Raw genomic sequence first — 21,583 nt, 5'->3', positions numbered from 1 at the left:
TTGGCCACCTGATGGGAAGAACTGACTCACTGGAAAAGACTCTGATGCTGGGAAAGATTGAAGGCAGGAGGGGAAAGGGACAGCAGAGCATGAGATGGTTGGATGGCATCATCAGCTAAATGGACCTGAGTTTGAATAAGCTTCCAGAGTTGGTGATGGACAGGGAAGCCTGGTGTGCTGCCGTCCATGGGGTCGCAGAGTCGGACACGACTGAGCAACTGAACTGAACTGAAAGACTCCTTGACACATGTCAACACCATCTGCTTCCTTGAATGGCATTTTCTAGAAGTCCTAAGTCTGGCCATTCTGCATAAACAGCACTTCAGATAAGTCAGCCAGCAGTCTTCTGGCACTTCCTCAGTTTGAAAAATTTACATCACAAGAAAGCAAGCCTTTCTTGCACTTCTTTGGTGCAAACTGATGAAAATATTCAATAGGGCTACTATGACTCAAAGAGCTTTGCCCTCTGTACACTCAAAAGATGTTGCTGAACTGAATTGCAGTTTTTATTTTAAACCCCTATGTGACAAATGTACTTTTAAAAATCTCCCTGAAAGAGCAGTATAGTGACGTAACAGTGAAGCATCCACAGTGAAGGGTGCGATTAAACGCCGGCACTGGGTCACACTCTCTGCCCAGTTCACCCTCTTCTGGGGCAAAATTTCAATGCCTCGTTTATAAAGTGAGGAGCCCTAAAATTTAGTTGAAATAAAGCAGTATAATGTTCACCAGAACCAGCTGGAGGACTTAACTGAGGTGGCAGGATACCTCCTCTCCCCCAGTAGTGTTTCTGATTCAAAACGCTGGAGGTCTAGCATTTCGCATTTCTAACAAATTCTCGGGTGATGGCGACTCATCTGGTCCTAAGGCCACAGGGACCCCAAGTGGTTCGTGGCAGGACATCAATAAAGGTTCGCTATTCCAGCTGTGCACCGGCAGGGGCTCGGGGATATTACATCTCAGGGACAGCGATGGCCTCTGTCCAGACGTTCCCAGCGACCCACTACGTCTCCGCAGGGAACAGATCAGAAGAGGGAAGCAGCTGGAGCAACGGCGTCACTGCCTTACAGAAGGGGGCCCCTTTCTCCAACTTGCGCCTCTGGGAAAAAGCACAGGCCATCCACCCCCGGAGTCCTGCCCTCTCGATTTCACAGCCGTTTGTTTTTAGCCCTCGCGGGAGTCTGTCCTCTCAGAAACCTAGGGCCAGAGCCCGGAATCCAGCGCCCTCGGGCGGGGCGGAGGCAGGTGCGGAGCAGAAGCTGGAGCCCGGCGTGAGGGCGTGGCGGGGAGCCGAGCTCTCTGCTCCCATCCTGCCAACTCTCCGGCCCGTCCCGACTGCCCACCGACCGAGGGCCCAGCGGAAGATGGCTGCCCGGAGCGCCGCGGACAGTCACGTGTCACGGCGATACCGCCGCACGCCCCCTCCCCCGCTCGCCGAGTCCCGGACCCCGCGGGTCGCGCAGCCCTAGGCTGCCTCTCCGCCACCCGGGTACCGAGCGGTACAGACAGAAGGGAACATCCCACTGCAGAAAGCCGAGAGCTCGCCCGGGCGTCCGCTCCCCGGGCGCAGGAGTCCACCTCTGGCAGCCGGAAAAAACCTTCCTTCGAGCGACCTGCACCAGGTCGGGCCACTGGGCATGCGCAGTGCTCCGGCCCGCGTGCGCCGGCTCTCCAGCTTTTTCCCGCAGCTCCGTCGGGTCGGCAGGAGGTGGGGCCGGGAAGGGGCGGGCCCGAGTCTCCCCCCTCCAATTGAAGGTACTCCAGGCCTTGCTCGCCTTCGCTCCCTGTTTTTGGGGAGTCTGTGAATAGAGGTTTGAGGATGAACCTTAGAGTGTGAGGTCCGCCATTTAAATTTTGTTTGTTTGTTTGTCTTTATGATCAATCACGAGTTAATTCCAAGTGCTGTACTCCTAGGCTCGGTGGGAAAGAGAATCCTCTGGCAGCCAGCAAACTCGTGCCTGCGAACCGGGTCTCCAGGAGGCCGAATTTGCGTTCTCTGCTCTGACCGGCTACAGCTCTTCAATTCTGGTTTTGCTCCAAGTGGAATACTGTCCCCACGCGTAAAAGCTGGCTTTCGTCCGGCCTCACTAAACGGCCCCCGAAAAATGTGCAAGCAAGGCCTCTCTCCTCGGAGGAGAAAACGCCCGCCTCCCGAGTTTTCAGCTACTTGAAAATGAAATAACAGGGTGCCAAGCCTCGCTTGCCCCTAGGTGCGCAGTCTGGCCGGAGTCCTGCTGGGTCCGGGGACGAGCTCCCTGCAGACCCCGCCCGCCTGCCCCGCCCTCCCAGCTGCCGCGAACACCCGGAGGAGCGGATTTGCGTAGCGCGGGCAGCTGGGCCGGCTCGGGCAGCGGACTGGGCATGCTCGGCAGCCCGGGAGGCTCGCGGTGGCTAGTCGGAAGCGTTCGCACCAGCTAGGCAGTGGCCGGGGCAGCGGCGGCGGCAGCGAGGGGCAGCACGGGAGCGGGAAGGGCCGGCCAGGGAAGGCTGCTCTCTCCTAGCGCCCGACGAGCCGGACAGAGAGCGCAATCCGGGTACGGAGCCCCAACGCTGCCCTGCCCCGGATTTCATTCCGCGGCTGGGGGCTCGGCGAGCGGAATTCCGGCGGCTGCCGCGACTCCGGTGCAAGTGAGTCGGGCGGCGGGAGAGAGCCGATCGCTGGGGAGCAGATCGGACACCCACCTCCGGGGTCTGGCTTGACGCCAGGAAAGGTGTGCCGGCAACCCTGGGGCGAGGGGGCGTGAGCGCAGCCGGCTCAGCGCCTGGCGAGTACCTGGCTGGCACTCCCCCCGCGCCGCCGCTCGGGGGGCGGGGGGCGGTCCCGCAGCTGTTCTCGGGGCCACGAGGGGGCGGGCCGCCTGCGGGGCTCCCGGACCTAGTTGGGGCGGGGAGAAAGGCGGGGGCGTCAGCGGGCACCTATTTCAGCGGTCCTGAGTGCGGACTGCAAGGCTGCCTAGTGTCGGTTTGGGGCGAGCGGACTGTGGCGGGGCCGAAGAACCTTCGGACAGTGGCGGGCGGGGGTCGGGAGACCCGCAGATCCGACCCCAAATCACGGCCCTACCCCCATCTGGTGGCGGCGTGACAGTTGGTACCTCTGGGTCCGATCGCAGCTGGCCAGGCACTCTGAGTTTCGGGGTACCTCCGAGCCACCCCCCTCCCCCGCTCGATGTCCGTGGATAACATAACAGGTGGGACCCCTTTCGCTGAGCAGCGAGTCTCCCTCCACAGACCGCTTAACAGCCTCCAGGTTTGGGGGCGGCTCTGACACCCGGCGGGGCTGCCCCCACGCTTGAGGGTGCTTAGGGGTAAGGCCTTGGAGGAGCCGTCAGCCAGCCTGGAGCTGGACATTCTTTCCAGGACGCGGCTTTTCCCTTGAAGGGTCTCCGCGATTCCGAGGCGACTTGTCAAGGGCAGGGCAGCGACAGCAGGGCTGTTTCTCCCACCTTCTTAGCCCAGGCTCGGGCTTTCTGCTTCCTCTGGTGGGTCTGGTACGGTGTCCTGGTCCGCTAACGGAGGCACACTGGAAGCTTCTTGTTAAAGCTTGTTTCCGTCTCCGGAGCTTCGAGTAAAATTCGGGATGAGGCTTGCCAGGGCCAGAGGGAGTGAAGAGAATCCTTCCAGGAGCTTCTCAGATGTTTCATTTCACCTTCAGACAGTAGCGACTTCAGCGGTACACTCTTACGACACGAAGAGTGACGACTGCTTTTCTGAAGAGGAAGTTTATTTTCTGTGTTATCGGGCCTGCTTACTATTCTAGCTCCGTTGACATTTACCTTCCCGGGCCTTCGGAGCTGTTTGGACAGGTTATTTTGCTTGAGGGTTATTTTCCGTGCAGACTTGGGGGTGTTTTGGGGTTGGCTCCCTGGGTGTGGAAGTGGCGGGTGCCAATCATGGTGTGCTGTGAACTCCCCACGCTTCCTGGCACCGGGGGTTGAACATTCGGGGAGCTGGGGACCGAGCGGGCAGAAAGAGAGGAGTGGGACTAGTGACGTAGCAGCGGTGGGAGTTGCCTGGGGCTGCCCAGACGGAGCGAGGTTGGTTGGCTGTTTTGGCTGGTGCGGAAAGGGAGAGGGCTGGGCGTTTCATTGGTCCAGGGAGTAAGGTGTTCACGGGAGAAGCCGGGCGGGGGATGGGTCCCCGTCTGGTCAGTGCTCCAAGGGAAGCCCAGGGATGTTTAGTGATTCAGCAGGTGGCAACTTTCCAGCCCTGAAGCCATACCTTGGCCAAGCAAGCCAGCGGCAGCTGCTTGTGCCTGCTGTCAGAAGCGCCAGCTTCTGGGGAATCTCCAGGAGACTTCTGCCGGTAGCAACTGACTTTCCTTATCTTGCTTTTTGTGTATGACAGGAGGCCTTGGTCTTTTGGGTTCCTTCCCCGCCTCTCTTAAAGTGTGTAGCATGTTTTCGAACCTCTCCAGTTCTGTGACCCTCTGAATAGCAGGAAGTGGCACCTGCCACCACGCACAGTTTATTAGTTAATGTGCAGAAAAAGATAGCAATATGTAAAGCAGAGAAATAGTCTGTTCCTTCTGTTTCTGCTTCAGCGATTAGAAATTTACATTTTTAGTTAAATAGTAGGGTCTATCCCTGCAACTCTGCATTGCTGTAGTGCGCTATTTCAAATAGCAGAAAGCATGAAAAAATTAATTAAAGGAATTGATACATTGACATTAAAAGGACACAATTATTAAAACAGTGTCTTAATCATTGGAGGATCTCTAGCATCTTGCACAGTGCCTAACTCAATAAATGTTTATTTGACTGAAATTTAAAGAATTTTTCATAATAAAAGCTTGTTGGTAAGTTTTGACCCTTAAAGAACTTTGTATGTTTTCAAATGTCAGAATTGCCTATGTTAACCTTAGACATTCAATTTTAGCTTGAAGCCTCAACCCTTTTACTTTTTCCAGATGAGGCCCCTTAATTTGCAAATTGTGACATATCCTGCAGGTCAGCTGAAAAAACAGGCAGGTGTGTTTTGCTAACTTATCTCATGAAAATCTTGAAGACTCCTACATATAACTGTTATACTTTTTTTTTTTAACCTAGAAAATGGTCTAATTGCGTATCAAAACACTTTATTTACAAAAATTTATTTTGTACAAAACGTTTCAGGACAACTGTAGAGTTCCTAAGCATTTATTATGACGTTATCAGTGAAAAGTGCTGCCATAGAAAAGACAAAACAGTGTTTGGAAAATAAAAGTTCTCACTTATTTGCTCGGGGGTAATTGGCCCTGTCTTTGAGGGCAGCTCGAGTGTTTGTCCAGTTCTTTCTGTGTTTTACCTTTGCTATTCTGTTCCTTCCTCCAGTTGTTAAGCTGTTTCTTCTTCCCCTAAAGACATACTTTCCTGGCATGGACTTGCTGACTTAAAGCTGCTTCATTTTCTGACCTAAAACTGCTGCATTTTCTCACATAAATTCTATTAACAATGACCTTTATTTTTTAATTGTCCCATACACTTTCCCACCACTTCATATGATAAATTGTTCAATGGTCCTTGGAAAAATGGGGAATGGTGGAGTTGGTGGGGGATGTGGGGGAAGGGGACGTAACAGAATATAGTTGGCTCTTTCTTTGCCTTTTTTGGATGACCTCTGTAGCCACAGCAACCTCTTCTGGAAGGACTGTTAAAGTATGCCCAGTCTTAAAGATTTTGGACTTTCTGTTAAGGCTCTTGGTAGGGAATATCTATGGTCACTTATCCTCTCCTACCACATCCTATCCCCGGAGTTGGTGATGGACAGGGAAGTCTGGCTGCAGTCCATAGGGTTGCAAAGAGTCGGACGCAACTGAGCAACTGAACTGAAACACATCCCAAGAATTTTGACTGTAAAGTATGTCACTTTAATAAGCTTGATTGCCAGAGGACCATATTTCGTATCAGCCCATTTAAACAGGGGAGTTGGGAAGCAGCACTGGATGTGGGGGAGGCACGGGTGAAGAAAGGGGAAAAGAACAGTGAGTGGGGTCGGGGAGATGGCTTGGTTTTGTAACTGTGACTTTTGGTTTCAGTAAAGCAGAATCAAGTGTCTGATCAGTGTGTGTCTCTCAGTCTGTGCTGGAGTGCTCTGCTGCCCTCTCTAGTATTCTTCCCTCCGCCAGTGAGCACACCACACACACATTGCCTCAGACAAATTCACAGACCCACACATGCGCAGACATAGTGACAAGAGGCACAGACACGGATGTAGACACTTGTATCTTTTGCCAAAAGCTGAGCATCCCCACTTCTTTTTAAAACCAATATGTCACACAGGTAAAGCCCAGGGCTCAGTAGCAGGCTGAATTTGGGGGATCTGAAATCACCCTAATCATGTATTTCAGAAAGATTCCCCTTCTCTCTTTCCATGGCAAGCTGATCTGTCCCGCTTAACCCGCAAAGCTGCTGGGGGCTTTCGCTGAAGCAAACATTAAAGGTAAATGTGGTTTTCACCTTTTAGACTTTCTGGTGCTGGGGTTGAGTTAACATTCCTCGATTTGGGGCACCAGATCTCCCTGAACAAAGCCCCTTTCTTGTTTTATATTTTTCCTTCTTTCCCAGTCTCATTCCCTCTTTGTCAGAGGAACTTCCTCTCTCTCGTTGGTGTTCTCGGGTATGTCTGTACCCTTGTTAAAGGTGTTGTGTGCATGTTTTTAGTTTAGGTAAATAGTGCTGTGCTACTACAGTTTCATTCAGTTGCTTTCCCATCCAATATTAAAACTTTTATTAAGGAAATTTTCAGACATTCATAAAAGTTGAAAGAATTTCATTTAGCAATTTATTTGCTCCCTGTGGTTAGCATAGGTTTATCCAGTGCCTGGCTGTTGTTGCTACTTGGTATGGCTGGCCTGCTACATACCCACTAATCTCACCATTTTTTCTAATTATGTACGCTTAGCTCCCCTCCATTCTTGCTACCATGAGCAAAGCTGTGATGAAGGAATATCCTGGAGCATCTCTCGATGATACCTGTGAGACTATCTAGGGTAGTGGTTCTTACAGTGGTCCACACCCAGCAGCATCAGCCTCACCTGGGAAGATATAATCAGGATCTCACCTAGACCTCTTGAATCAGAAACCCTGGGGACAGACACCATCAGTTTGTGTTTTAGAGCAAGTCGTGGGCGTGCTGCAGTCTCAAAGAGTCTGAAAGGGTCTCAAAGCGTCAGGCTTGACTTAGTGACTGAACAACAAACAAGCTTGGAGACTGGTACCTAGGAAAGTTTGAGGACCACTGCTCTAAGTGTATGTACCCAGGAGTGGGAAGGCTGGGTTAAAGAGAACAAACCCCTATTTTTACCAAGTTAGTCTCCAGTGTGGCTGGATTGGCTGACACTCTCACCGCAGTGCGTGAAGAATTCCTGATTCACCACATCCTCTCTAGTGGTGGATTCACCACATCCCCTCTACCGTCTTTCTAATTTTTTCAGTACTTGATGGCTATAAACTGGCTCCTTATTGTTGTAATGTGAATTTAGGTAATTTCTCAGTGAATGTAAGCACCTTTTAATGTCTTTATTAGTTATTACAATTTCTTTGACTGTAGTCTGTTTTTCTAATGTGTTGATTTGCAGATGTCTTACATATTTTGGATGTGAATTATCAGTGGTCTGTTCCGTTCACTCGCTCAGTTGTGTCCGACTCTTTGCCAGCCCATGGACTGGAGCACGTCAGGCACCCCAAGCATGTCAGGCTTCTCTGTCTATCAGCAACTCTCAGAGCTTGCTCAAACTCATGTCTGTCGAGTCGGTGATACCATCCAACCATCTCATCCTCAGTTTTCCCCTTCTCCTCTTGCCTTCAATCTTTCCCAGCATCAGGGTCTTTTCCAGTGAGTCAGTTCTTCACATCAGGTGGCCAAAGTATTGGAGTTTCAGCTTTGGCATCAGTTCTTCCAATGAATATTTAGGACTGATTTCCTTTAGGATTGACTGGTTTGATCTCCTTGTAGTCCAAGGGACTCTGAAGAGTTTTCTTCAATACCACGGTTCAAAAGCATCAATTATTCAACACTCAGCTTTCTGGGTAGTTCAACTCTTACATCCATACATGACTACTGGAAAAACCATAGCTTTGACTGGACAGAATTTGTCAGAAATGTCTTTGCTTTTTAATATACTGTCTAGGTTTGTCATAGCCTTTCTTCCAAGGCGCTAGTGTCTTTTAATTTCATGGCTGCAGTCACCATTTGCAGTGATTTTGGAGCCCAAGAAAATAAAGTCTGTCACTGTTTCCATTGTTTCCCCATCTATTTTCCATGAAGTGATGGAACTGGATGCCATGATCTTAGTTTTTTGAATGTTGAGTTTTAAGCCAGCTTTTTCACTCTCCTTTTTTACTTTCATCAAGAGGCTCTTTAGTTCCTCTTTGCTTTCTGCTATAAGGGTTGTGTCATCTGCATATCTGATGTTATTGATATTTCTCCCTCCAATCTTGATCCTAGCTTGTGCTTCATCCAGTCGGCATTTTGCATGATGTGCTCCGCATAGAAGTTAAATAAGGAGGGTGACAACATACAGCCTTGACGTACTCCTTTCCCAATTTGGAACCAGTCTATTGTTCCATGTCTAGTTCTAACTGTTGCTTCTTGAAAATTTCAGTGGTAATTTCAGAAATTAAAAATTTTGATACAGCCCAATGCCATTACTTTTTGCCTTTTTCACAGTGAGAGTCTTAAGATGTTCTTCCTTACCCCAAGTTACAAATATATTCTATAGTTTCTTTTATCAGCTTCCTACTTTTACCTTCACACTGTCTGAGGTTTGTCTTAATACATGGTATAAGGAAGGAATCCGGTGTTATTTTTTTTCTTTGCATTTTGTGAGCCTGCTACTGCTAAGTCACTTCAGTTGTGTCTGACTCTGTGACCCCATAGACGGCAGCCCACCAGGCTCCTCCATCCATGGGATTTTCCAGGCAAGAGTACTGGAGTGGGGTGCCATCGCTGTCTCCATTTTGTGAGCCAGTTTCCCCCAAATCATTAAACTATATCCCTGGTATTTTAGGGATAAATGTGGAGCTGCCTCTGTCATTCATCAGATTCCCTTATGTCTGTTTTTTTCTACTTTATTGAGTTATAATCTATGTATGGTAAACTTCACTTGTACATTTAAAGTGTACAGTCTAATGATTTTTTCTTTTTGGCCTTGGCCACATCGCATGCTATGTGGAACTTCCTCAACAAGGGGTGGAGCCTGCACCCTCTGCCGTGGGAGCATGGAGTCTTAACCACTGGACCACCAGAAAGTGAAAGTGGTGCTCAGAGGTGTCCAACTCTTTGTGACCTGGTGGACCGTAATCCGCCAGGCTCCTCTGTCCATGGAATTCTCCAGGCAGGAATACTGGAGTGGGTAGCCATTCCCTTCTCTAGGGGATCTTCCTGACTCCGGGATCGAACCTGGGTCTCCTGCACTGCCGGCAGATTCTTTACCTTCTGAGGCTCTAGGGAAACCCCCAGTTTGATGAATTTTGACAGGATGTGTACCTCTGAAACCACCACAGTCAAGATCCAGACCATTTCCCTCACACTAAAACTTCTCATTTGCCTTTCATCTCACTTTTGTCTCCAGACTCAGGAGGCAACCACTGGTTTGCTTTCTGCCACAAAGAGGTTCGTTTGCATTTTCAGATTTTGAGATTCTTCACAGGGTTTAAGTTCTCTATTCTGTCCCAGTCACCTGTCTGTTTCTGTGCCAGATTATTTTTGTTATTATCGCTCTGCAGTGTCTTATATGTCGGAGCTTGTTTATTTGTGGACCTTTCCTCTTCCATATACATTTTGGATTGCTTATCGAATTCTTAACAACGTCTTAGAAATGCAGTGACGTTGCATTGAATGTATAGTCTAACACAGGGGAGAACTGACACCTCTTCCTTCTTAGCTGTAATGCTGTCCATGAACATAGTGGTCCCGTCTTTTTCTAATGACATTCAGTTGAGCTTAAATTTTCTCTATCATAAGATTTTGTTTTAAAACAAAAGTAATGTATTGTTTTTTTTTAAAAAAAAACAAACAAAAGTAATGTATTGTTTTGAGGAGAATTTGAACCTGGACTTCTTAGTCTGGACTTTAGAGGAAGGCAGAGGGTATGGGCTTGGGGGACAGATCTGGCTTCAATCTCCATTCTCCATTCACTTGCCTTCAGTGACACTGGGCAAGTTCTCTCCTTTGGTGGCCCCAGGTTTCTCCTTCCTCAGGCTGGATGCCAGCAGCCTCCTCCCCAAGGCTGCTGAGCTGCTGAGGGCTTTAAATGAGATAATGTAGGAGAGGCAGGGAGTACAACTTTGAAACATTTGCTGGTTAGTGAATGTTGGTGTCAAATATCTCCTGTGAGTGAAAGTCGCTCCGTCATGTCTGACTCTTTGTGACCCATAGACTGTACTTACAGTCCATGGAATTCTCCAGGCCAGAATACTAGAGTGGATAGCCTTTTCCTTCTCCAGGGGATCTTCCCAACCCAGGGACCCAACCCAGGTCTCTCGCATTGCAGGTGGATTCTTTACCAGCTGAGCCACCAGGGAAGCCCAATACCTCCCCTAGTGCTGGCTTTAAATAGCACAGACTTTATACTTCTACTTCTTAGGGACTGATAATAAAGAAGTGTCAGAAAAGCAAAGTGAACAAGCCTACTGCAAGCCTACTTGTAATGCTCTCCAAGTCTACTCATGTAAGCCCATGTTTCTACCTACTTGTGTGGGGTTTCACCGACTGGGGAAGAAAAGACCCATTCATAAGACACAGTGAGGGGCTTCCCTGTTGGTCCAGTGCTTGGGGCTTTGCCTTCCTGTGCAGAGGTGGGGATTTGATCCGTGGTCTGGGAGCTAAGATCTTACATGCCTTGTGGCTAAAAAACCAAAACATAAAACAGAAGCAGTGTTGTAACAAATTCAGTAAAGACTTTACAAATGGTCCATAGCAAAAATCTTAAAAAAAAAAAAACAAAACAATTAGGGAACTCTGTGTGACAGATGGCTTATAATCAAGGTTGAGTGGTATGGTGCCAGGGGAGTAAGGAGTAGGGAGAAATGCTGCTCGGTGAGGAGTGGTTTTTTATTCAATTTTAAAAGTTCAGTTCAGTTCAGTTTAGTTGCTCAGTCATGTCCGACTCTTTGCAACCCCATGAACTGCAGCATACCAGGCCTCCCTGTCCATCACCAACTCCCAGAGTCTACCCAAACCCATGTCCATTGAGTCGGTGATGCCATCCAACCATCTCATCCTCTGTCGTCCCCTTCTCCTCCTGCCCTCAATCTTTCCCAGCATCAGGGTCTTTTCAAATGAGTCAGCTCTTCGCATCAGGTGGCTAAAGTACTGGAGTTTCAGCTTCAACATCAGTCCTTCCAATGAACACCCAGGACTGATCTCCTTTAGGATGGACTGGTTGGATCTCCTTGCAGTCCGAGGGACTCTCAAGAGTCTTCTCCAACACCACAGTTCAAAAGCATCAATTCTTTTGCACTCAGCTTTCTTTATAGTCCAACTTTTACATCCATACATGACTACTGGAAAAACCATAGCCTTGACTAGGCGGACCTTTGTTGGCAAAGTAATGTCTCTGCTTTTTAATATGCTGTGTAGGTTGGTCATAACTTTCCTTCCAAAGAGCAAGCATCTTTTAAATTTAAGTATAGTTAATTTACAATGTTGTGTTAGTTTCAAGTGTACAGCAAAGAGATTCAATTATACACATACATATATTCTTTTTCAGATTCTTCTCCATTGTATGTTGTTGTTCTATATATCGGTCCCTGTGCTGTACAGAACGTCCTTGTTTACTTACTTTATAAATAGCAACGTGTGTATGTTAATCCCAAACTCCTAATTGGTCATCTACTTCCCCACCCGTCCCCCTCCTGCTACCCCCTCTGGTAACCATGAGTTTGTACCTACCTCTGTGAGTCTATTTCTGTTTTGTAAGTAAGTTCTTTTGTGTCATTTTTTCAGACTCCACATATAATTGATGTTACATGATGTTTGTCTTACCTCATGGAAGACAAATATCTGACTTACCTCTCAGCACGTCTAGGTCCATCTGTGTGTGCTCAGTTGCTTCATCGTGTCCGACTCTTTGCAACCCCTGTGGACTATAGCCTGGCAGGCTCCTCTGTCCATGGGATTCTCCAGGCAAGAATGCTGGAGTGGGTTCCCATGCCCTCCTTCAGGGGATCTTCCCAACCCAGGGATCGAACTCGTGTCTCCTGCATTGCAGGCGGATTCTTTACGGCCGAGCCACTGGATAAGCCCCTATGTCCGTTCACGTTGCTGCAAATGGCATTATTTCCTTCTTTTCTATGGCTGATTATATATCTATGGTGTATGTATGTATACACCACATCTTCTTTATCCATTTACCTCTCAGTGAACATTTAGTTTGCTTCCGTATCTTGGCTGTTGTAAATAGTGCTATGATGAACATTGGAGTGCATATATCTTTTCAAATTAGATATATATGATGTATATATGCCCAGGATATGCCAGATATTTGCTCAGGATTAGGATTGCAGGATCATATAATAACTGTTTTTACTTTCTTACGGAATCTCCATACTGTTGTTGTCCGTAGTCACTATCAATTTACATTCCCACCAGCAGTGTAGGAGGATTCCTTTTTTTCTGCACCCTCTCCAGCATCTGTAATTTGTAGACTTTTTAATGATGACCATTCAGACTGGTGTCAGGTGATACCTTATTGTAGTTTTGATTTTCATTTCTTTAATAGTTAGCAATGTTGAACATCTTTTCACATGCCTGTTGGCCATCTATATGTCTTCTTTGAAGAAATGTCTATTTAGGTTTTCTGCCTGTTTTTTGATAGGGATTTTTTTTTTTGTTGCTATTATGCTATATGAGCTGTTTGTATATTTTGGAAATTAAGCCCTTGTTGGTAACGTTTGCAAATATTTTTCTCCTAGCTTGTAGGTTGTCTTTTCATTTTGTTTATGGTTTCCTTTGCTGTGCAAAAGCTTATAAGTTTAATTAGATTCCAGTTGTTTATTTCTGTTTTTATTTCTATTATTCTAGGAGACAGATCCAAAAACGAATATTGCTGTGAATTACGTCAAAGAGTGTTCTGCCTGTGTTCCCCTCTAGGAGTTTTATTTACATTTAGGTCTTAAGTTCATTTTGAGGTTATTTTTGTATATAACATTAGTGTATGTTCTAATTTCATTCTCTTGCATGTAGCTGTCCAGTCTGTAAGAGTTTTGACTTGACTTGAGTAGAATTAGATTACAGGGTAGTGAAGGGGCCTGAGAAACGAAGTGTAATTAGCATTTCTGTCTAGGGTTTTGGGAGCCTGGTATTGAACCTCATGACAGTAGATTTTGTGCCTAAATTTAAGTGTCTTAAAAATCATTCTTTGAAATCAGTGGTAAGTGACTAGTATTGCCTAGGTAACTAACAGCTCTCTGTCATTTATTTAATATAGAGGTTAAGAGCACTGTTTCTGGGTTTAGGTCTTGGCCTTACTATCTAGGAGCTATGGAACCTTAGGCAAGTTATGGAAGCCTTCCATGCCTCAGTTTCCCTATCCCTCACTGTTGGGTCTCATAACAGCAGGTGCCTCAGAGGTTGAGGACTGTGTAAACCTTTGTCAGGTGCTTAGTTCCTGGCAGAAGGTAATCACAATATAAGTGCTGTTCTTATGACTACTCTTGTTAATATTCATTGCCTTCCTCTCGTATCTCGCTTTGAGGTGTGTGAGGCCTTATGCTCCAGAGTTGTTGGATGTCCAGAAAGACTGCTGGAGGCACAGTCCTGTAGAGAGAATTCCGCCCCCCCCCCCACCCCCTGCAGATTACTGGGCATATAGTGGGAACTTAGGTTGTAGGCTGAGCAAGTAAATGCATGGTAGACTGTGAAGCCAGCCCCTGTCTCCCAGGCGCTGTCTCTTGGTCCTAAATGTCTTCAGTCAGGTGATTGAACCCGGGTCTCCTGCATTGCAGGCAGATTCTTCACCGTCTGAGCCACCAGGGAAGCCCTTTGGGAATAGCAGAGACTTGCAGTTCAGGATAAGCAAGCCATGGCAAAAATTATAGGCGAGTCCAACAGGTAAAGGAGAGGAATGTTATTTTATAGAGGAAAAAGGAGGAAGTTAGCAGGGTAGTTGTGAAGGAAAGTCATTGGAAAAAGGTGAGCGTTCAGGGTGATGATACTCTCGCACTCACTGAGTCGCTGGGGTGTAGTTGATATCCTATGAGGAGATGCAATGTTCATCCTTTCCTGTTGGGGCCTGTAAGGTTTTCCTTTATTAATTTTCACATTAGCATGCTAGAAGCAGGTTTTATTTTGCGGTATTCCTATTTTGACTCGACCTTTTAGCAAAGGTATAGTAATTATAGGGATTCAGACTTGTTGAAGATGAACTGTGTGCCAGACCCTGTGTAAGCCCTTGACTCTTGTGACAGGCCTATAAGCTGACTGTTATTATTATCATCCCCTTTTAGAGATGAGTGTGGAGGGTAAGTGCTGTTGGTATGGCGCCATTATAATTACATAGAATTGGGAAACCCAACGTTAGCCTAGCAGGGCAATCCCATGACCTTGGAGGTTTATCAGCCTACACTGATGGTTCTCAAATTTCAGCACATATTAGAATCACCTGGAGGCTTGTTAAAGCGCTTGTGCTGGGTCCACCTCCACCAGAGTTTTGGAGGCAAGTATCGCTAGCTTGGGCTGGGACCTCATAGTTTACATGTCTAACATGTTCCCAGAGCATGCTGATGCTACTGGCCTGGGACCACTCTGAGAACCACTTCCATAATCAATACTCACATAGGTGAAGAGTCAGCTGCTCTTACTTCTACTTACAGTCAGGTGAGACGATTGCAGATTCAGAAATTTTAAATACTGTCCACCTCATGACATAAAAACTGAACTCACGTGGTCCAGTTTATCTAGGCCAGCAGAGGGATGTCTGAGCCAGGCCAGGGCAGTGGAGAAAATGCTTTCTGCCCTTGCCAGTGTTTTCTGATATGGGTTAGATGGATGAGGACCCCGGGTGGAGAGAAAATTTGGAAATGTGAGTTAAGGCTTAATATTAGAAGTGAGAAGTGCCATCTAGGGCATTCCATCTTAGGAAGATACCTGATTTGTTTTTATTTTGTTATTTTCCACCCTCCCCACTCCCTGCCATAGGCACAAAAAGGCTTGGTGTCCATTGTTTTAACCCTTTGGGAAACTTTACACATGGAGAAATTCAAAATGTATGATGATGCATAACCTGATAGGAGAGAGAGAGATTATATTATTTGATGGGATTAATTGTAGTAGTTTGTAGGAAAGCACTTAAAAAGAAGGGCTGCACCCGTCTCCAGTTGTGAGGTAAAATAGTCACATTGTGTCCAAATTTAGCTCCCACATGGGAAGCCCTCACCAAATGCATGATCCACTGTTATTCCAGATGAAGTTTTCTGTTTTGCAGTTAAAAAAGAGGGCATTTCCCTCATCTCAGCAATGTTATACATGAAACTGAGGAATCAGAACATTTTCAGATTGAAAGATTTTGTAGGAGAGGGTGTCTTAGGATCACCTCGGAGAAGGACATGCAGGTGGAGAAGTGTTCCAGGCTTTTCCCTGTGCTAGTTGTCGGGGCTTTCCTGTGGCCCCAGTAGCTGGGGTTAGCTTGTTTGCTTGGTGAGGTTACGTGGCAGGGCAGAGGATGGGAGAGGGCCAAGCGAAGACTGGGGAGGCCAGACAGGCCTGTGCACATAGGCCAGGTGGTGGAGGGTGACCATGTGCTGGGGGTCAGCTATGGGCCAGACCCCTGTTGGGCCTTGAGATGCAGTAATGCACGAGATGGGGTCTGGGCTCCTAAGGGACTCACGGGGGAGACAGGCACATCCGCAGATAAAGCCGCCACCAAGTGGTGGGCAGCTGCACACCAAGCCCCCGGGGTGGGGCAGAAGAGCTGGACAGGGAGGTGGCCCACTCCTGGTTCCCCACGTGCCAGAGCGCGTGAGAGGCTGACACCACAGGGTGGCACAGATGGACCCAGATCTGGTATAGTTTGGTTTTGTTTCTTTTTGTTTTTGTGATTTCCATTTTAAGTGAGGGGGTTTGACTGCAGAGGGCCCGCAGACCCTGTAAGGATCCAGATCTGGGAGTGCCCTTCAGAACCACCCGGGAGGTCAGGGGGCGGGGGCCAGATGACTGTCTTTGCAAATGTGGCTAAGTTTTAGCTATTTCCTAGGAACATAAAACCTGCAGAAGATGAATGGCTTTCTATCTTTAAGGTATATCAGCTTTTAAAAGGAAGCTTCTTTATTAAAAGCAAGGTTCTGTGAAATTAAGGTTCCCTTAATTTCTGGCAAAGTGCTAAATTCCATTTTCAGTTCTGTTTTCGGTGGTTTGCTTCTCACTTTCCTTGTTCTCCCTTCTCTCTCCCCCTCCTCTCCTTAATGCCTTTACAGATACCCTGCCAGCCAGGGCATGCCCGCCCACACTATGACCTTGGTGAACTTGGGCCTCAGCTTCCTTATCTGTAAGTGGAGAGCTTGGATTAGCTGACTCCTAGTCACCTGGTCCCCACATCTGTGAGTCCTGTCACTGGGGGACACCTGAAAGTGACTGGTGAAGCCCCTTTCATCAGTTGCTTATTATTCTATTAATAAAAAAAGTTATTTCAGAACTGCCTTCCCGGATCCTATTGGGTGTGTATCCAAACCGCTTTATAGGAACAGCAGTAAGCGGTTGATGCTCCACTATCGTATTTTACAGCTTGTGATCCGTATCCCTTCTGGCAGGCTGTCTGAGCTAAAGGGGCAAAATGTGCAGCTTTCAGTGTTTGATTCACGGGCCCACTGTGTGAGTCCAGGAAGGATGTTATAACAAATGCTACCTAAGGACAAATGCTGTGGGATGTTACCATTAATCTCAGGTTATGGGGTGGGGTGGGGCGGGGTGGGGGCTGGTTGGATGATACTCAGGTTAGGAATGGAACTTCCAAGGGTCATAGGTCAAGTGATGTTTGAGGGTGGAAGGAAAAAGCCCCAGGAGCTGAGAGGTGGAGAGAGAGACACAAAGACTGTCCCCTGAGGAAGAGGGGAGGGCTGGCCGAAGGGCTCCCCCTTCCAGCTGCGGGGGACAGTAGCAGAGGCCAGAGGTACCAAAAAGGGGAGAGAAAAAGCAGCTGGAGGGGAGAGGTGCTTTTACCCTCCCTGCAAACATAGGCTGAGGGTTTGCCTGAGGCCAGTCTGAAAAAGGGGGCCTGAGGCCAGAAGGGCAGAGTCTTTTGCTCTGAGGGAAACCAGGAGGGATGGGCAGGCTGGGTGAGTGGAGGAGGAGAGGAAAGCCTCTGGCTGGCCTGCTGGGTATCCTGAGAGAAACATTTTGTCCTAAGAGAAAATCCGTGGCCTTCAGCCTGAGACAGGCTGCTGTGGTCACCTGAGACCAGGAGAGGGTAAGAGGGGACAGGTGCTGTCCTTTTGAGGCGTGGACCTTCTCCTGTGGGAAATGGCAGTGATAGGCACTGCGTCACAGAGTTGTCACCTGAGGCCCTTGGTGCATGCAGGAGGGTGTGGGGGGCTGTTTCCTGGTTGTGAGGTGACGTGGGCGGTGGTGGCAGGGGGTTACTGTCTGAGGGGGGCTGCCCTGCCGGTGCGTTGACCATTCACTTGAGTAGGGGGTCCTGAGGGAGACTGAGAGCTGGTGCCCTGGGACTGCCCATCCGTCCCCAGCTCAGTGGCCATGAGCTGCTGGGATTTTTTTACCTTGTGGCCTGTCATCCGATCCCTTGCTTTTCTTCCCCATCTTATCCCAGAGCCTGTCCCTGTTCCCCATGTTTGACCCCAGTCTCCTCGCCCTAAGGTCCCAGGTGCACAGGATGGCCCATGTATGTCACGGCCTCTGTGGGAGCCTGCGTGGCGGCCTCAGTCTCTCGTATAGGCCTTCAGACCCACTGGGACCAGCATCTCTGGCTTGGACGAGGCTGAGGATACAGGTGAGACCAAAGTCTCCGTGTGCGTGGAGTGTTCTTGGTGACAGGGCAAACCCTGCAGTCAAGTCAGCAAGTGTGAGGCCTGGCAGCGGGTCAGGAGCCAAGGCTTCCTGTGCTGTGTAAGGGCTCTGTGCCCCATCAGAGGGTGGGTCGTTTGGCTTTTGCTGTCCTGCCACTCTTTGTGCAGTGATATGTGAGTTCCTTTGAAAGGCCCTGGAGAGAGAGCAGCAGTTGTGCCCGGCTGACTTCCAGGTTTCCAAGGGGCCCTGGACATGGTGGACTTTCCCCTCCCTCTGATTTTAGAGACAGAGATAGGGTAGCAAGAACACCCCAGGAATATCTCAGGCCTCTTTTTGGCCATGGGTTTGAAGACCCAATCAGTGGTTCAGCGGTTCTTATTGGGGTTCATAGATGAATTTCAGGAAGCCACTTAAATCCGGTCTGTCATTCTGGGTGTGCATTTTTCTGGCGAGAATGTCAAAAGCTTTCATTAAATCCACCGGGAAGAGCTCTGAAAGGTTTATTTTTATGAAAGTGGATGAAAAGATAGAATTGGGCCGTTGAGGGCTTCTCCTTCTTGCCTTCTGTCCCCCTTTTAGAGGAACTAATGAGATGTAATTTGCCTAAAGCGGGGAGGCAGACACAGGCTGAGAGCCTCAGTACAGTTATCTGGGACTTGACATTGCTATGTCTTACGGTGGGAATGCATTCAGTTATTCCTCGGAGGAAAAAGAAGCAAAAGATGAGGCTAGCATCGTGGAAGACCAGCCAACTACTGGGAGAGGGGTAGGGGAGGCGTGTGTGATGCTACAGTGTGGTTTTGTCCTCCACTGAGCAGAAGGCTGAGGCTCGGGAGGAGAGCAGACCACTTGAGCAGATGCTGCTTCTCAGATTTCTGGGTCTTATGGGCACACAGCTCTAGAGAGGACACTGTAGGACTTTGGCTGTTGATGTCAACGTCTCCTGTCTTAGGAGACTCCGCTGCTTGAGACTTGCACAGTAGTTGACCCAGATAATAGAGTTCATGACAGTTGGCCCTCAAGATGAGGGTAACTTGTAAGAGGAAAGGCATTAATACTGAGTTATTTGATTCAGCGATTCTACTTCAGGGGTTTATTTTAAGAAATAATTAAGACCACTATTTATCACAGAGATGTTTGTCATGGTGAAAAGTTGAAAAGCTAATATACAACAGTTTGGGGTTGGTTAAGCAAATGACATATATCCAAATAATGGGTTACTTGGCAACCCTTAGAAAGAAGATTATCAGAGGAATATTTGTAGAAAGTTTTCCAAAACACATTGTTATGTATAATGAGTTCTATACAGCATTCGTGAGAAATACACTCTTCAGAAAACGCTGGTTGGGTGCCTACTATGAGCTCCAGGAGCCAGGAGCTGGCTGGGTGCTGGTGGCACGGGGATAAACTAGGCAGATATGGTTCCTGCTCTTTAACCAGCATATAGTATCCTAGCAAAATAGTCAAGCCATATCGACTCTCTCATTAAGTTTTATAAATACTCATAAGAGGACTGTAAAAACAGTGACTCCTTAACAGGCACGATCAACCACCTGTGAAGTCAGATTCTGTCTGTTATACCCGTTACTGGCCACATCCTTGACCTGAAATCTCTGATTTTCTGGCAAGGTTGAGGTAAGTCACTGAGATAGTTTATTGATAACACCTCTTGTTAAACCATCTTCCCTTCTCCACTGCAGTGTGAGGCTCTGCGGGTGAAAGGCTGGTGAAGGCACCGTCACGCGGGGAGTGGGGCGCATCCCTGCTCTCCCTTCTGGCTTTGTTCTCGGTGCTCGAGTTGTCACAAGCCCGGCCAGCAGCTCACCTGGAATCGCCTCTTGTTCACCATCGTCTCTCGTGGGCCCCGCCTCATTCTGACTCGGGCCCCTGACTTGCTGTCGTCTGTGGTGTTCGCCACCACATGGAGGAGTGCTTCATTCTTAGAAATCACCTAGTTTCAATCCCTTCTGGCGAAGCCTGGACTGGGACCTGTGCTTCCCGACTCCCAGGTGGGCATCTTTTCGACGAGGCAGTAGTGTGGCTGCTCCCAGTCACCCAGGGACAGCTCTTCCAAGCAGGTCTGCGCCCAGCACCAGCCTGCATTTCAAATCGGTGGCCCCACAAAGCTTCAGGAAAGCTTGATTCCTTCAAAGGCAAACGGGCAGCAGATTTCTTGAGGGAGAGGAATTGAACCGCTGCATCCGCTAGTGTGGCTGCCTGTCCCAGTACTGAGACCCAGTCACACTGTCATTTGGTGGGCATGTGAAAGGGCTGCATTCTTGGCCAAACTCTGGGAGCTTCTACCGTGTGCGAGCTGGCCAGCTCCTGGGATCCACACGGGAAGGCATGTGGGTCTCTGTTGCAGGGGCCCCTCTCCAGACAGAGCAGTCGAGATGGGCCTGACGACCACGCACTTGAGTGGATAAGATGCCCATCAGGGAGTCAGGACGCACAGGTCCCAGTCCAGGCTTCACCAGGCTCCAAGAAGGGATTGAAACCAGGTGATTGCTAAGAATGAAGCACTCCTCCACGTGGTGGCGAACACCACAGACGACAGCAAGTCAGGGGCCCGAGTCAGAACGAGGCGGGGCCCACGTGACGAAATGCGGTGACAGGGACTCTTAGCAGTTAGGGCCAAAATGTTCAGGAAGGCAGACCCTGGGAAGGGTGGCTTTGAGGGCAGGATCACTAGGGGCACAGCTAATATCAGAGTCCATGTGAAGGTGACTGCTGGAGGCAGGGGGCGGCCTGTGCTGGCTGTTCAAGGCTGCTTGGCACTTACTTGCCTTTTAACCTACGTTTGGCTTCTCTTTTTAGAAAAACTTTTTCACCTTCTCCTCCTCTCCCCGTCTTAGCCTGTTCCTTCCCTTTCTCCCTGACTTTTTGTGCTTCTTCCATTTAGAAAATATATAAGCAGAAAGAGTATCCTTCATTATCCCATCACCCAGAGATAACTATTAATACTGTTATTTGGATGTGTTTCCCTCCCATTTTGTCTGTAAATACTAGATGTGCACATTGAATAAACATTTTGACCAAATGCCCAAGGATGGAAGTGTTGAAATATCACTGTTTCTAAAATTGACTCCTGAAATACGGACTATAAATCTGAAATTTTTATAAATGTAATTAACAATGCTAATATGAAAAATTATAACAGAGTTTGACATTATGCCACAAGAACTTCATTTTTCAGCATGTATGATCAGTGTTGTGAACATTTTTGAACCTGGGTAGATGTTGACTTTCGGAGAAGGCGATGGCATCCCACTCCAGTACTCTTGCCTGGAAAATCCCATGGATGGAAAAGCCTGGTAGGCTACAGTCCATGGGGTCGCGAAGAGTCAGACACGACTGAGGCACCTCACTTTCACTTTTCACTTTAATGCGTTGGAGAAGGAAATGGCAACCCACTCCAGTGTTCTTGCCTGGAGAATCCCAGGGACGGGGGAGCCTGGTGGGCTGCCGTCTATGGGGTCGCACAGAGTCGGACACGACTGAAGCGACTTAGCAGCAGCAGCAGATGTTGACTTTCAGCTGAGGTGGAGGAGGTAGAAGCAAGGCTTTTATTCATTTATTTTGTTATTTATTTGGTTTGGCTTTTGAATTGCTTTTTATTATTTTGGCTAGCTGTCCATCTAAGATG

General features: G+C 48.2%; 1 protein-coding gene across 30 annotated transcripts in view; it reads left to right on the top strand.

Annotated features, from left to right (window-relative positions):
- The first annotated feature begins 1,433 nt into the window (after positions 1-1,433).
- Positions 1,434-21,583, top strand: part of SGMS1 (sphingomyelin synthase 1) — a 335,256-nt gene continuing 315,106 nt past the window's right edge. For 10 of the 30 annotated variants that reach the window (XM_060404922.1, XM_042238550.1, XM_042238549.1 and 7 more), the window contains exon 1: positions 2,371-2,628. The gene's annotated coding sequence lies outside the window, so the exon portion shown is untranslated. Of the gene's footprint in view, positions 1,623-2,370; positions 2,712-2,945; positions 3,189-3,837 lie in introns of those variants that run through there. The other 20 variants (XM_060404905.1, XM_060404887.1, XM_060404913.1 and 17 more) reach the window with 6 other exon arrangements.

This window comes from Ovis aries, chromosome 22, assembly GCF_016772045.2.
Source record: "Ovis aries strain OAR_USU_Benz2616 breed Rambouillet chromosome 22, ARS-UI_Ramb_v3.0, whole genome shotgun sequence".
NCBI classification, from domain to species: Eukaryota; Metazoa; Chordata; class Mammalia; order Artiodactyla; family Bovidae; genus Ovis; species Ovis aries.
This window is presented reverse-complemented; position numbering and strand designations above follow the sequence as displayed.